The sequence below is a fragment of the Chinchilla lanigera genome, unplaced genomic scaffold (genome assembly GCF_000276665.1).
Source record: "Chinchilla lanigera isolate Chin_1 unplaced genomic scaffold, ChiLan1.0 scaffold00085, whole genome shotgun sequence".
Classification (NCBI taxonomy): Eukaryota; Metazoa; Chordata; class Mammalia; order Rodentia; family Chinchillidae; genus Chinchilla; species Chinchilla lanigera.
This window is the reverse complement of record NW_004955486.1, coordinates 795,423-808,286: the sequence shown is the minus strand read 5'-3', so window position 1 is coordinate 808,286 and position 12,864 is coordinate 795,423.

Here is a 12,864-nt window from a genome sequence, read left to right as displayed (position 1 = left end):
CTGACTTGCTGACCTAGGACACACAAGGTAGTCCATACCTATGGGTGAGCTCCAACTTCTGATGCTGGTGACAATTTGTTGCCCCAGGTAACATCTTGTCACCTTCCTCAGCTCTACTGCCCTTCTTCTTCCACATCATCTCTGTCTGTGTTCTCTCACACTGTCCTCAGTCCTCCCTGCAGACTCTTCCCTGACTGTTTGCGACAGCTACTTTCTGTCACCAGACTATCAGGACAGAGATGACACACCAGCTGTCTACTTTTCCTCTTAAAATTCCTTGAAGACTCAAAAACACCACAGTGTTCTTAACATCCATTAATCTCCACGGACCTGGCTGAATCTCAACCAGGAAATCATGGACATATACCAGCGACCCAGACAGCTGAATGTGGCAGTGCAACAAGCAATGAGCAAAAATGTCAACATCATAGGATTCTTTTGAGGGTTGAGTGGTAACAGAGGGTGATCTTGGCCTCATCTCATCATTTTACCAGGGGAGAAATCAGCTATAGCATGGAAATGACTTCCAGAAGTTGGGAAATTTCCACAGAGTGAGGAATTAGAGACATCAAAGAGGTGGTGGCAAGAGAGTCAGAAGGGTCCACTGAAGTCATTGAAGTCTTTCAGGAACACAGAGAAGAATGTAGACTTAATTGAAGCATGTGGCCAACTAGTGTTTCTAATCAGGGAAACAACTGGATTCGTTTGGTTTTTGAAAAAATTGTTCCGGAGTAAAGCAGAAAACTTATTGCAAAGGACCAAAAGATGAGAGAAATGCTGTAACGGAGTCTAGGCCCCTCTCCCCCTCCTTTACTGAGCAAATACATAACAAAAAATAAATGAAAGATAAACCAACAAGGGAAACTCACTAGTTTGAGTAAGGCTTAGAGAACAGAAGGGCAACAATGGCTGTAGGGGTGGAAGCAGAAGGGAGGTGTAATTCACTGAGGTAGAGGGAGCCTCAAATTAGAAGGAGTGAGGGGAGCGGGAAGGAGAAGGTGGACACTGTCAAAAGGAGAGCATAGTGTAAGAATGTGGACATTGGATCCGACTGCTGGGTTGCATCTCAGGGTGTCTTGGTTACTTTTTCTCACTGCTGGGACAAAATACCTAATGCCCCAAATTAAGGAAGGAAAGGTTTATTTCGCTTACAGTTCGTGGAAGTTTCAATCCGTACTTGGCACATTATAAGGCAGAGTGGCACGTGGCAGAGGGCTGCATCTCAGGACAGCAGCCACAGCTAAGCTGCAAGCACACACACCAGGGCGGAATGGGGGAGGCATAGCCTCAAGCAGCTTCTTCCTCTACCTTACATATGCAAACTATCCACCCCAGGGTGGGTATAGCTCTTACACCCAGAATTATTCAACTCTAAAAGCGTGCCCTGTGACCACATGAGGCTTTGGAGTGGACACACAGACAGAACCATAACACAGGGGTTTCTGCTCACTGATCATGAGATATTGGTAAGGTGTTAAGCCCTTGTGCTTCAGTTTCCACATCTGTAAAATGACATCAGTTACAGTGCCTAATCAGAGGTTGCCATCAAGATTAAATTTATAAAATGTTAAAATTATAAATTATTAAATCAGTTCCTGTTACACAGTAAGAGCTATATGACACCAGTAATCACTGCATGAAGTATTAATTTATATAATGAATACTGGACTCTAAAGAATGTTGGAATCACCAAACAGAAGCAGCTACAGTAGTCAAGGATGAGGGAGAAAAGTTTAGGAGAGGCCAGTCCTGCCATACGGCTTAGGTTGACTAGCGAGCTTATTTGACAGGCTGTGACCCCATGGGCAGCAGAGAAGTTTGGTGGGGTTCAGTGGGCAAGGTAGGTACACAGCAGATATCTTCTGGGGGAACCCAGAGTCAAGGAACTGTGCTCTCATTCTCAGGACTCGCTCCCTGCACTTCAGGATTGTGAATCTTGGAGAGAAGGCAATATTTAATAATCTCTGATTGAGACATTCTCTGAAGCCTGGAGTAGAGCACCCCATTCTTCAAGATAAAAGCTGTCATCTGACACCTTAATTTTTGGTGACCTACTCGACTTTCATACAGCCCACCTGCTGCTGGGTGATGGGAGCTGTTGTATGACCACTTACCATAGACATGAGGCCACAGCTACCCCTTATTTTCTATGAAAAAAGCTTCTTGATGGGATGTAATGATGTATAATATGCCATGATGGTGTACATGGCTTTCTATGAGTACATAGATGGCGATAGTAGGTGAAGAATCAGGCAGGGAAAGTAAATGCATACCCAGAAAGAATATACGTGATTACTTTCCATATGTGATATGGTGTCTTATTTTATCCTCTCAGTGTAATATGCTTTAAACCTACTCTTTAATGTGGTTAATAACACTGAAATGAAGACTTAAACTGGATAAGATGGAAGATCTACCATGGTTGATTAGAGCAAACAGTACAGTACCTATGAGACACAATGAGGATGCCCAGGTTCCATGGGTACTGGGGAGCAGGGACAAATATAAAACCATAATACTTCAAGGCAACTTGACCGAGAATTCCACCCCATGATATCCAGTAGCAAGGGTGCTTGAGATGGGCACAGTGGGGGCACAGGCTTGTTCAAGAGCACTTAATATTGGGAGAGTATTTAGCCTATCAAGGGAAGAATCCAAGTAAAATAGTAGTGTTCACCCCAGCAATTGAGAGATTTTTCAATTGTAGTACTGATTATAGTTGAGATTCAGCAAAAACTGCATCCTAAGAGATTATCTGGCACTGTGAGGGAGGACGCGAAGTATAGCACATGTGGACTGGGGTGCTGGGGCTGGCTTGGCCCCTTGTGATTGTTGAATGTAGGGAGGAGGCAGGTCACACGTAGGGCCCTCTGGCAGTACAAGGTAAAGTGTTTCTGGTTTGTGCTGAATCTGAGAGCCCCACTGATGATCTTGTGGGTTTGTTTTGAGGACTAGGACACTTTTTTGTCCTGTAGAAGACAGGGTGTGGAGCCAAGGTGGGAGGCTGTTACACAGGCTTAGCCAGGAGTTGATTTAGGTGACCTGATTCAGGTGGACTTGGGGTCCTGGCAAGGTGAATTTGTCCCAAACTTTTTGCATGAGATTGACACTTAGGGTGCCTTCTGGGAGCCACTCGTGGTAGAATCTTAGCCATTCTGTCTCACAGAAAGTGTTCAACCACTGATGATTTCATTTTCATTCTGGAGTCCTCTGACAATCCCTTCTTAAAATTATGCATCATACAGTCTAGGACTGTGGGTTTTGACTTACTTGATCCTAGTCTTACTCCCTCTATGTATGTGGTGTTCCCTTGAAATGGAATCACAACAGACAAAGGTGTGTGATCCTCAAGAGAAGAACAAAGCACTGGTCAGATGTGGCTACTTCCCTTGCAGGGATGTAAGTCTGTCCCTGCAATAAGCACACCCATAATCCACCCATAATCCTACCTAGGTACCTGGTACCTACAAGGTACACCCTCACTACAAGGGTGTGAGTCACCACTTAGCTGAGTGGATGACATAACAAATGGGGCTGCAGAAATCTGACCCACTCATGCTCTGTAACTATGGAGTCCTGGAGAGATCTGTTACTGTGGAGCATAGACAGAATGGTCTATGGCTTATACCATCTATTCACATTCATTCATTCATTAATTCATTCATTCATATAACAAACTCTCAGAGGTTAAACATCCCCTTCTGGGAAGTACTAACTAATGAGCGGTGATCAGTCCCTCCTTCACTCAAATTGAGTGGGACTAAACTGACTTAGGGCACCCAAATGGGTCTTAACTTAGCCAGTGACAAGACCAGACAAGTATCTTATCACCTCTGGTTCTGAAGAACTGCAAGTGGTAAGCAAGGGAGTTTGTCTCCAGTCCTCCAAAGGGCCTCTGAGAAACCTTTGAGGGCAAAGATTTCTTCTCACTGAGGGACCACAGGAGTCAACGATTCTTCCACTTGGGCTTTGACTTGTAACCTAAGTGGTCAGCATGGTTGGTTTTTTGGTCAGAGGACTAAACATTACAGCAAATGCTACATCTCACATCAAGTGCTATAGCAGACCAACACCAAGAACCTAGCAGGACTGGAGGTTTGGAGGCAAGTGTACAGCTTGCCCAGTCCTGACTGGGATCACTTCCAAAGATTCAGGTCCTGAATCCTCAGTGTGCAGGGTTTTCACAGGGTTTGTAAACAAGCAGGAAGTATAGAAGCAGAGCACTTGATGTTAGTTCATTGGACAGAAGGTTACACTGAGTTTCACTTTCTTTGCATATGTTAGGAACAAGCTAGAGTTACATGACTGGTTAAGAGATAACAATGGGTCTCACCTAATTTACATATGGTGTGAAGAATGTTCTGGGGAAATAGAAACCTTTCAGAGAATAAAGGCTTACTGAAGACAAGAGCTCCTGACTGGGAGCAAGTGAAGTATATGCTTTATAGGAAGAAGTAATACTGTCAAAAGTGCATAAAGCAAATCTGATATATAGATTTAATGGAATACCAATGAAGATATCAACATTTTTCATGGAAGTATAAAAAGTAACCCAAAAATGCATATGGAAGTAGCAGAGGCACAGAAAAGTAAAAGGAAACCTGGGGAACAAGAAAAGAGCAAGAGACATCACAACCCCAGATTTCAAGTTATATTACAAAGCTAAAGTGCTAAAGGAGTATGGCACTGACAAAAACAGAGAAGAGGATCAATGGAAAAGAATGGAGGATAAAAAATTAAAATACCCTGCCTCCTTTTTATGTCTATATGTGTTTTCATGAGAAACTACATTGAAGATATCAATATGTAATACAATAAGCATTGTTAACTCCCTACCACTCTGTTTGTAGCTCTGTAATGTCTGTACTGATCCTTTGCTATTTTGTAAAATGTTGTCAGTCTGTTAGTATTTTCCTCCTTTTATTTCTAAAATTAAAAAAAAAAATACCCTGCCTCCCACAACATCACAGAAGGCACATTGAGGCCCAGGACTCCTCAGGATATATAAAAATGAAAAAACAAAGGAGCAAAATGCAATGTCAAACCTGTACCTTAGCCACAAGTATGGGAGATATTGACATAGAAATGTTGGGAAGTTACGTACGTGAAATTTCTGAAATGATAGCAACTGATGTAAATAAACAAGTTCATTGGTTTATAGAAGATATCAGATCAGAAATAATCTCTCAGGTTAGGTTAAAAAAGAAATGACAAAAATAATGAAAGCATTGCACAGCACATCAAAAGAAGACAGATAAAAAATGGAGGTGCATAGAAAATGATGGAAAACTTCAATGAGCAATAGAGAAAAAAAATTAGAATTCATGAAATAGATTCAATGAGACATTCAGATATTAAAAATGGCCTTGAAAACTGGAAAAGCCACATGAAGGAAACTACAAATAGACTTTAAGCATTGCAGCTGATTGTGAAAGGAAAGATCTCTTCAAAATAACAAGGAATCAGGAAATAACAATTCAACAGCTGCAAGATAATGCAAACAAAACAATGTAAGACTCATAGGTGTCAAGGAAACAGCAAGAGTCAACACAAATGTAATAAAAAGACTATTTACAGAAGTAATAGTAGAAAATTTCCCAAGCATGGGAAAAGAATCTCACATACAAGAAGTGAGGCATATAGAACTCCAATTAGCCATAAGCAAAATAAATCTACACACAGATATATGATAACCAAGATTCTAGATGTTCAGCAAAATAATAAAATATTAAAAGCTATTAGAGAAAAGAAACAGATCAAGTATAAAATATTGAGTTGGTGAATTCCTACCATCTTGTCTCATTTCTAATGTTCCTTTTGTTTTACTTTTTATTCTCTTTAGTGATTTGATCAGTCTTGCACTCTTACATCTGGTAATCTGAGCAATTCACTGAAGATAACAATATATGATATTACAGCCACTGTAAATTCCTATCATTTTGCTCTGAAACCTTGTGTCATTTTTCTTGTTTTTGCTTGTTTTGTTTCTGTCTATGTTGCTGGTATTTTGCTATTTTTTTTATTATTCTCTTTAAAATAAAAAAAGAAAAAATCATCATTTATTAAGACTTTTAAAACAAATAGGTGTTTAAATAAAACTTAATGCTTTTAAGACTTGCTATTTTTTTCCTCCTAACCTGTTGACATTATAGGCAACTAAGTTAGATGAAATTATAGGTAGTCAGATAGGTGTAAGACCTCAAAGGAGGCAATAGAAAAGAGGAGATATCTTGCAACTGTGAGAGAGACAGACATCCCCAGTTGGTCAGACCTCAAGGCAAATGATAAAACAAATGCATCCACATACTTCTTAAAGATAAAGATCAGGGATTGATACCCTAAATAGGTATCTATCACCTGAGAAAGCCAGGAAGAGCCACGTACCCAACCCCCTTCAGGAAAAACCCCTGTTCTGCATTCATGTCCACTTCCTATGTGACTCACTTCCCCATTTAATCCCAATTTAATCAATTTTACCTAAGCAATTATACTCTTAATCTTATTGGTTTTCCAGAGTCTTGTCCCACCTCATGCCTACCTTGCAATTTCCCATTTTGACCCACCTTGGACATGCATCACATGGATTTCCTAGATAAAAGTCCCTAGAAAGAGCAGGATCCTTGGCAACCCACTCAGGACCCCTTCTGTCTCTCTCAGCCAGAAGCTTTCTTTCCCCCAATAAATCTATTCTGCTTTTAACCTCCATTGTTCCTAAAATTTATTCTTTGATTTTAGAGAACATAAGTTCATACAGGACATCTAGCAAGTTTGGAATTTCTCTCCCCCATACCATCTATGCCAGTATAATCCAGATTGACATTTTACACCAACATTTATCTTCCAAGACTACAGTGGCTCCCACTTGTAATTGTTTTTCCTCTGATTATGCAAGGTTGCATTTTTTCTGCATGTTCTCTTGTGGGTTGCTAATTAAAAGTCCTCCCATTCCCTCTACTGTCTCAGTATCCACACCCCTACATCCCTTGGGAAGGACACAGAGAAGTGTACAGCCATGATGTGAACAGGAGATGTGCATCACAGCTGAGGAGCACAGTCCTTCCACAGTCTATAGGGTTTGTGTTTGTGTTTTGTTTTTTTTACAGTAAATAAATCAACCTAAACCTAATGGTGTACTTTTTCACCATTACGTACACCATTCTGAGCACTAGGTACATTTGACTCCTTTTCGCAAAAAACCAAACTGTCTATATTTCAAGGGATTTTATTTCAGTTTTCTTGAAAACATGTCTGATCAGTAGTGTTATGGTTTGCGTGTGGATGTCCCCTCAAAACCTCATGCAGTCATGGGGCAGGCTTTTAGAGTTTATGATTGATTCATGGTCCAGTGTTGAAATTATGGATGTGAGTGCTACACTCCCCCTGGGGCGGGTAGTTTCCACACAATGTAAGGGAAGGAAAGAGGCTGCTTGACTCTGCTCCCCCCTTTTGGCTCTTTTGCCTTTCTTATTTGCCACTGCCATGAATGGTTGCCCTCTGCCATGTGCCACCCTGCCTTGGAGCCAGCCAAGTATGGACTGAAACCTCCACAAACTGTAAGCTAAGTACACCTTTCCTTCCTTAATTCTGGGTGTTGGGTATTTTGTCTCAACAATGACAGAAAAGTAACCGAGACAAATGGTTTTAGCATCTCTCTTCCCAAGAAGCATAGAAGTGGAGAGACCCAGGGAGAAGAATTTTTCAACAATGTTTCCCCAACATGAGTGTACACACAGTTTCTGGAAAATTTTTCCTTCAGTATTCATTTTCTTCAACCACTATGTTTCTTCTGTAACAGAGCTTCAGGGAAATTTTCAACTGGCCTTTCATAGTGTTTAATTATAGATTCCATCTACAAGACTCCAGGCAGTGGGACCACATCCCCCATAGCAGAACCAACTAATTTCAAAGGGATTATCAATCATCAGGAGTATTTTAGGAATCCAAGTCTCCTGTTCCATGATTTCATTGGCTTTTCTGATGTACATCAGACCCTGATCCAGGTACAAAAGCACACATCAGCAATTGCACAGGCTCCACCATTCCAATGAAAAGGAAATTTAAAGCAATGCTATCATCTATCACAACACTTAGCAGTTAGCTGGGGCCAACCTGGTTGTAATGGAACATCACGTGAGATTTCCTGAACATTCAGAGATCTTGTATGAAACTTCTCCTCAGGTAGAATGCAAGTGACTCTGTTTTGAGGTTGGTAATTTAATATGTAGCTTCCATACAAGAAGTACAATCCCAAAGATGCACGTAGGGTCCCTTGGAAGAAAGTAGTATTCACAATTTTTGGATCTACTAAGTGGGAACAATATTATCTCAAAGACATGAATTGATAGTGCATCCATTGAGTTATTGGCTGGCTTGGGGACATACTTCAGGGTCTCCCAGAGGCTCAGAAAATTCCAAAATGAATTGAAATTGCTATGGAGCCATCCTCTGTGCAGAAGCATATGTAAATAATCTGGCCGTGTCTGTGCATATTGTTGTTGGGTTGAAGAAGCCACTATGCGTGTTGTGTATGTTACTTCTCAAGTCAAGACTCCTAAAGAGCACTGAGGTTTTTTCATGACAGGTCGAGCAAGTGTAATAACTTGTCTTTAAATTGGCACTTCCCTTTTCTGTCGTTAAAAATCCTTTGATCACATTTTCGAGAAGCTAGTTCATCAATAATGGCCTGAACAGGCTACTGTGTAGTACATTAAGAGTGAAAAACTGGGGCTAGGGATATAGCTGAGTGGGATAAGTGTCTCCCTTGTAAGTGCAAGGTCATGAGTGGAATCCCCCGTAACCCTCCCCAAATTTTTTTTTTTAAAAAAGAGTGAAAGATATGTAATTTTTTCCGATTTCCTTTTTCAGATTCTTAATTACCAGGTATAGATAAAATCCATAAAACTTGTGTTTTCAAATTTAGTTCACGAATAATGTAGCATCCTCTGAGCATCTTGATAAGATCCAGGTCCCATATGATGTCCTGACAATGGGTGAAGGATTGGAAAACTCTCAAAACAAACTAAACAAGGAAAAACCTCCTAGGAATAAACAAACACCTAGTAAGTGGTCACAGCACACTTTGTTTAGAAAAGAACAATAACTTTAGAGGAAGGAGAGGATATTCCTTTAAAGACAAAATTAATCATGTAAATATAACCAGAAAACTCATTCAATGCAGCTGCTATCTTGGCATTTGCCCACCTCTGAAGGTGTATTTCTCTCCATCCTTCCGTCTCCTCGCCCTCTCCCCCACTCTCTCTGAAACTATCACTTTGCTATAAATTCTACATATATTGTATATGATCCTTATGTATTTTATTTGAAATCTTTGGTCAGACACTCAAAGAATGAAGGTGATTTGCTCATTCCCTACAGTGTTAAGACCTAATGGTTTAAAACCCAACTTCCAATTGACAACATAGCCCCAGAGTCACTCAGAACCTATTCCAGTCATGCTGGATGCTCAATTTACAAATCCTTTGTGCAATTAAACTCTGTTAATGTCATTTGCTTAAGTGTCTCTTTATCAGATCAGACTATGAAGACAGCAGGTCTCATAGGAGAATCCGCTATCAGGCATCCACTGCTGAAGAGGTTCATAGTAATCACTTGGACAACCAGACACCACTGGAGAGTGATGGAAGTGGCAATGTACCCACTCAACAGTGACCCTAAAGAATATCCTGGAAGTAAGCACCCCCCAAGTGGGCAGCACTTCCAGTGATATATTTGACTGTCCTTTTGGTGTGGAGTGGAGAGTGATAGAAAAGTATGGTTGTCCATAGATTCATGGAGTTGCTAATGGTTTCACAGGATGGCTGGAAACTTAAAGGAAACAGGGTTGATGATCACTGACAAGGAGACTGAAGTATTTGGATAAATATCTTAAAATGAGAACAGACTAAGACTCTGTGTCCTTTGGACAAGTCCAGGAAAGGGCATCTGCTGCTGGAGACTCTCAGTGATGCAGTGGATCACATGCTATCTGTGCTGATGTCAGTCAGAACTCACCCTAGCACCTCCTCCACAAGCAAGGCACAGAGTTAGAGACTGTGAAAAGCTGAATAATAACTCCTTGACCATGTCCACTTCCTAATGCCCAGGCACTGTGGTAGTTCCCTCACACAAGGAGAGGGATTTTGCAACTAATAAGAGATGTGACAAAGTTAGGGATGTTGAAGTAGAAAACTCAGCCTGGAGTAGTTCCATACACACAGCACAATCATAAGTGTCCTTCTAGGTAAACTCGGTAAGCCCACATTCATAAAAGACATGAGTGAGGATGCATGCAGCATTGAGAGGACAGAAAATGATGTTGTCTTGACTTTGACAAGGAAGATCCCCAGACAAAAAGGTGTGCTCAAAAACTGGAAAGGACCAACAAATGCATTGTCCCAAGAGCCTCTGGAAGGAATTTACTGCTGTAGGTCATCCTACATCTCGGGCCTCAGACCTGGTAGAGCATATTCATGTTTTGTTTATTCCATTGTTTATGGTCATTCTTTGCAGCAGTCTCAGGAATCAACAGAGACAAAACTCTGGTTCATCTTCTCTAACAAGTCTGACTGACTTCCACCACTGTCAGGAATCTATCACCTGCAGAGATCAACCGCCAACCCACAAGATGGCCTCGATAGCCACAGTAACCCTGAGTCTCAGGCAGTAGTAGCGGTGGATAGGATCATGCTAGGTGCATTCAGGGCTTTAGACATGTGTTTGACGTAGGAATATTTTTCAGTAATTCAGTAGTTTGAATTCATTACTCCTCATGATGACCAGTGAGGGGGTAGTATGTTTGCACCCATTTTATATATTAGGGGTCTTGCACCTCATCAGAGGGGTCAAGTACCTCATCAAAGCCACATGGACAATGAGCCAAAACCCAAAATGTGATTACATGATGTCTGGACCAACTGCTGAAGGTAGTAAAGTGGTTTTGTTTGTATTTTAAAAACATTTTTGCATTGTTTTTTATTTTTGGAAGGGAGGTAATGAGGTTGTAGCATTTTCATTCCTCATCGAATCTTTTGCACCATGTTTTTCACTTTCCTCCAGAACAGTTTTTCTAAAATACAAACCAAATCTAGTTGCTTTCCTGATCAGAAACTAAACTGTGTATCACACAACTAGGTTACTTCTGCCTTTCTGTTCATACCCCTTGAACTCTATGTGAGCTCTGCTAACCCTTCTGAGCATTTTGCACCATACCATCTATGTTTCTAATTTCCCACACGCTGAAAATTTCCACACTTGGGTGAATCATCTGCTTTTTGAAGATCTATTTCCCTCCACAATAAATTGATGGGATTAGCTTGGATAGACCTCTCTTTTGGCCAAGGCTTCAAAAGAATCCCCAAATCCTGACATTTTTGATCCTCAAATGTTGCACTGTAGCAACGAAACTGTCTAGGTCCTTGATATGTGGCCATGATTTCTTACATGTTCATGATGAGATTCAGCCAGGGTCATGGAGTTCAAAGATCTCAAGAACACTCTTGTGTCCTTTGAGTCTGATATTAAGACAGTCTGAATATTAAGAGAGAAATAGTCTCCTCCTTTGTCCTCCCTGTCCTGATAGAATCCTGGTTGGCCTGAGGACAGAGAAGAGGTATGAAGAGTAGGTTGTGTAGAGCCCCAGGAAGACCCAGAAGAACCATGAGAAACAAAGAGGAATTATGTCAGTGGAGAAGGAAGGTAGAGCTGAAAAAGTTGAGAGGATCCCTCCTGGGGCAAGGAGGGATTGCCAGCAACAGAAGATGGATCTCATGTGTGCAGAAGAACTTTCTTATCCTAGGCTGACACATCAAATTTGCCGTTCTTCTGGTCATTTCTGTCCTGGTCTTCTGCATAAGGCTGATTTCGCAAGAGTCTCCAGTCCTCTACTTGCACTGTTCACACACTGTGTGGTCTCCATGTGTGAATAAAACCCATGACTTCCTTCTAATGAGATGTGGCAAAGGTAACAGCTTAGATATGACTAAGCATCTCTCACTATAGTACACTAGATCTGCTGGCAACTGGATCCCATCTGTCTCTCAGTTGTTGATTTAAGGAAGGAAGCACCAGTTACACTTAAGTGGCATGAAAGTGTGGTTGGTCAGAGAAGCTGAAGGCAAAGACCTCTTGTAATAGGTAACAGCACAGGGATGATTTCAGTCTTCAGTCTTAAGAGACTGTATTCTGTCTGGTGATCTTGGATGCATTGTCCCAAGAGTGATCTTGGGACAATCACCTCTGAATGGTTTTCCCTATGGAACCACAATGCAAGAGGCTAACTAAGTTATAGGCAGCACAATGGCACTTACAAACTAATGTAATGGATGTGTACTGTGAAACACTCGAACATTTGTGTTATTATTGTGAGATAGAAACAGAAAACTAACACCCCATTTGATCAAAGATGGTAAAATATTACCCATGTCTCATGATGATTGCTCAGTCTCAAAGAACCCAGTTCAGCTGCCTGAGAAAGACTAGTGTTCAATGAAAGGACCAGGGGCCAATGTAGGACCACTTCCTTTGTCAGTCACAGATGACAGTGTTGGGAGCCAGGCAGCTCAGGATTGCATAGACGGGAAAGCCTTCCGCTCCATCCCTTGTGTGGATCTAGCCAGCAGTGATTCATGGGATACTTCCAGATGCATCATACAAACACGAGCCTACACAGTTAGCGTGGGCCTTACCAGCATGATGGGCAGAGGATATCCCACTCATCTCCCTGTGAGCATAGACATTGACACTGACCAACCAAGAGAAACTGCTTTGTAGAAGTGGTAAGAATACAGAAGTTTAACAGAGAAAAGAGGCTACACTTCCTCCCCCAGAAAGTACACTTTCTATGTCCAATAAAGCATCTAGAGCTTT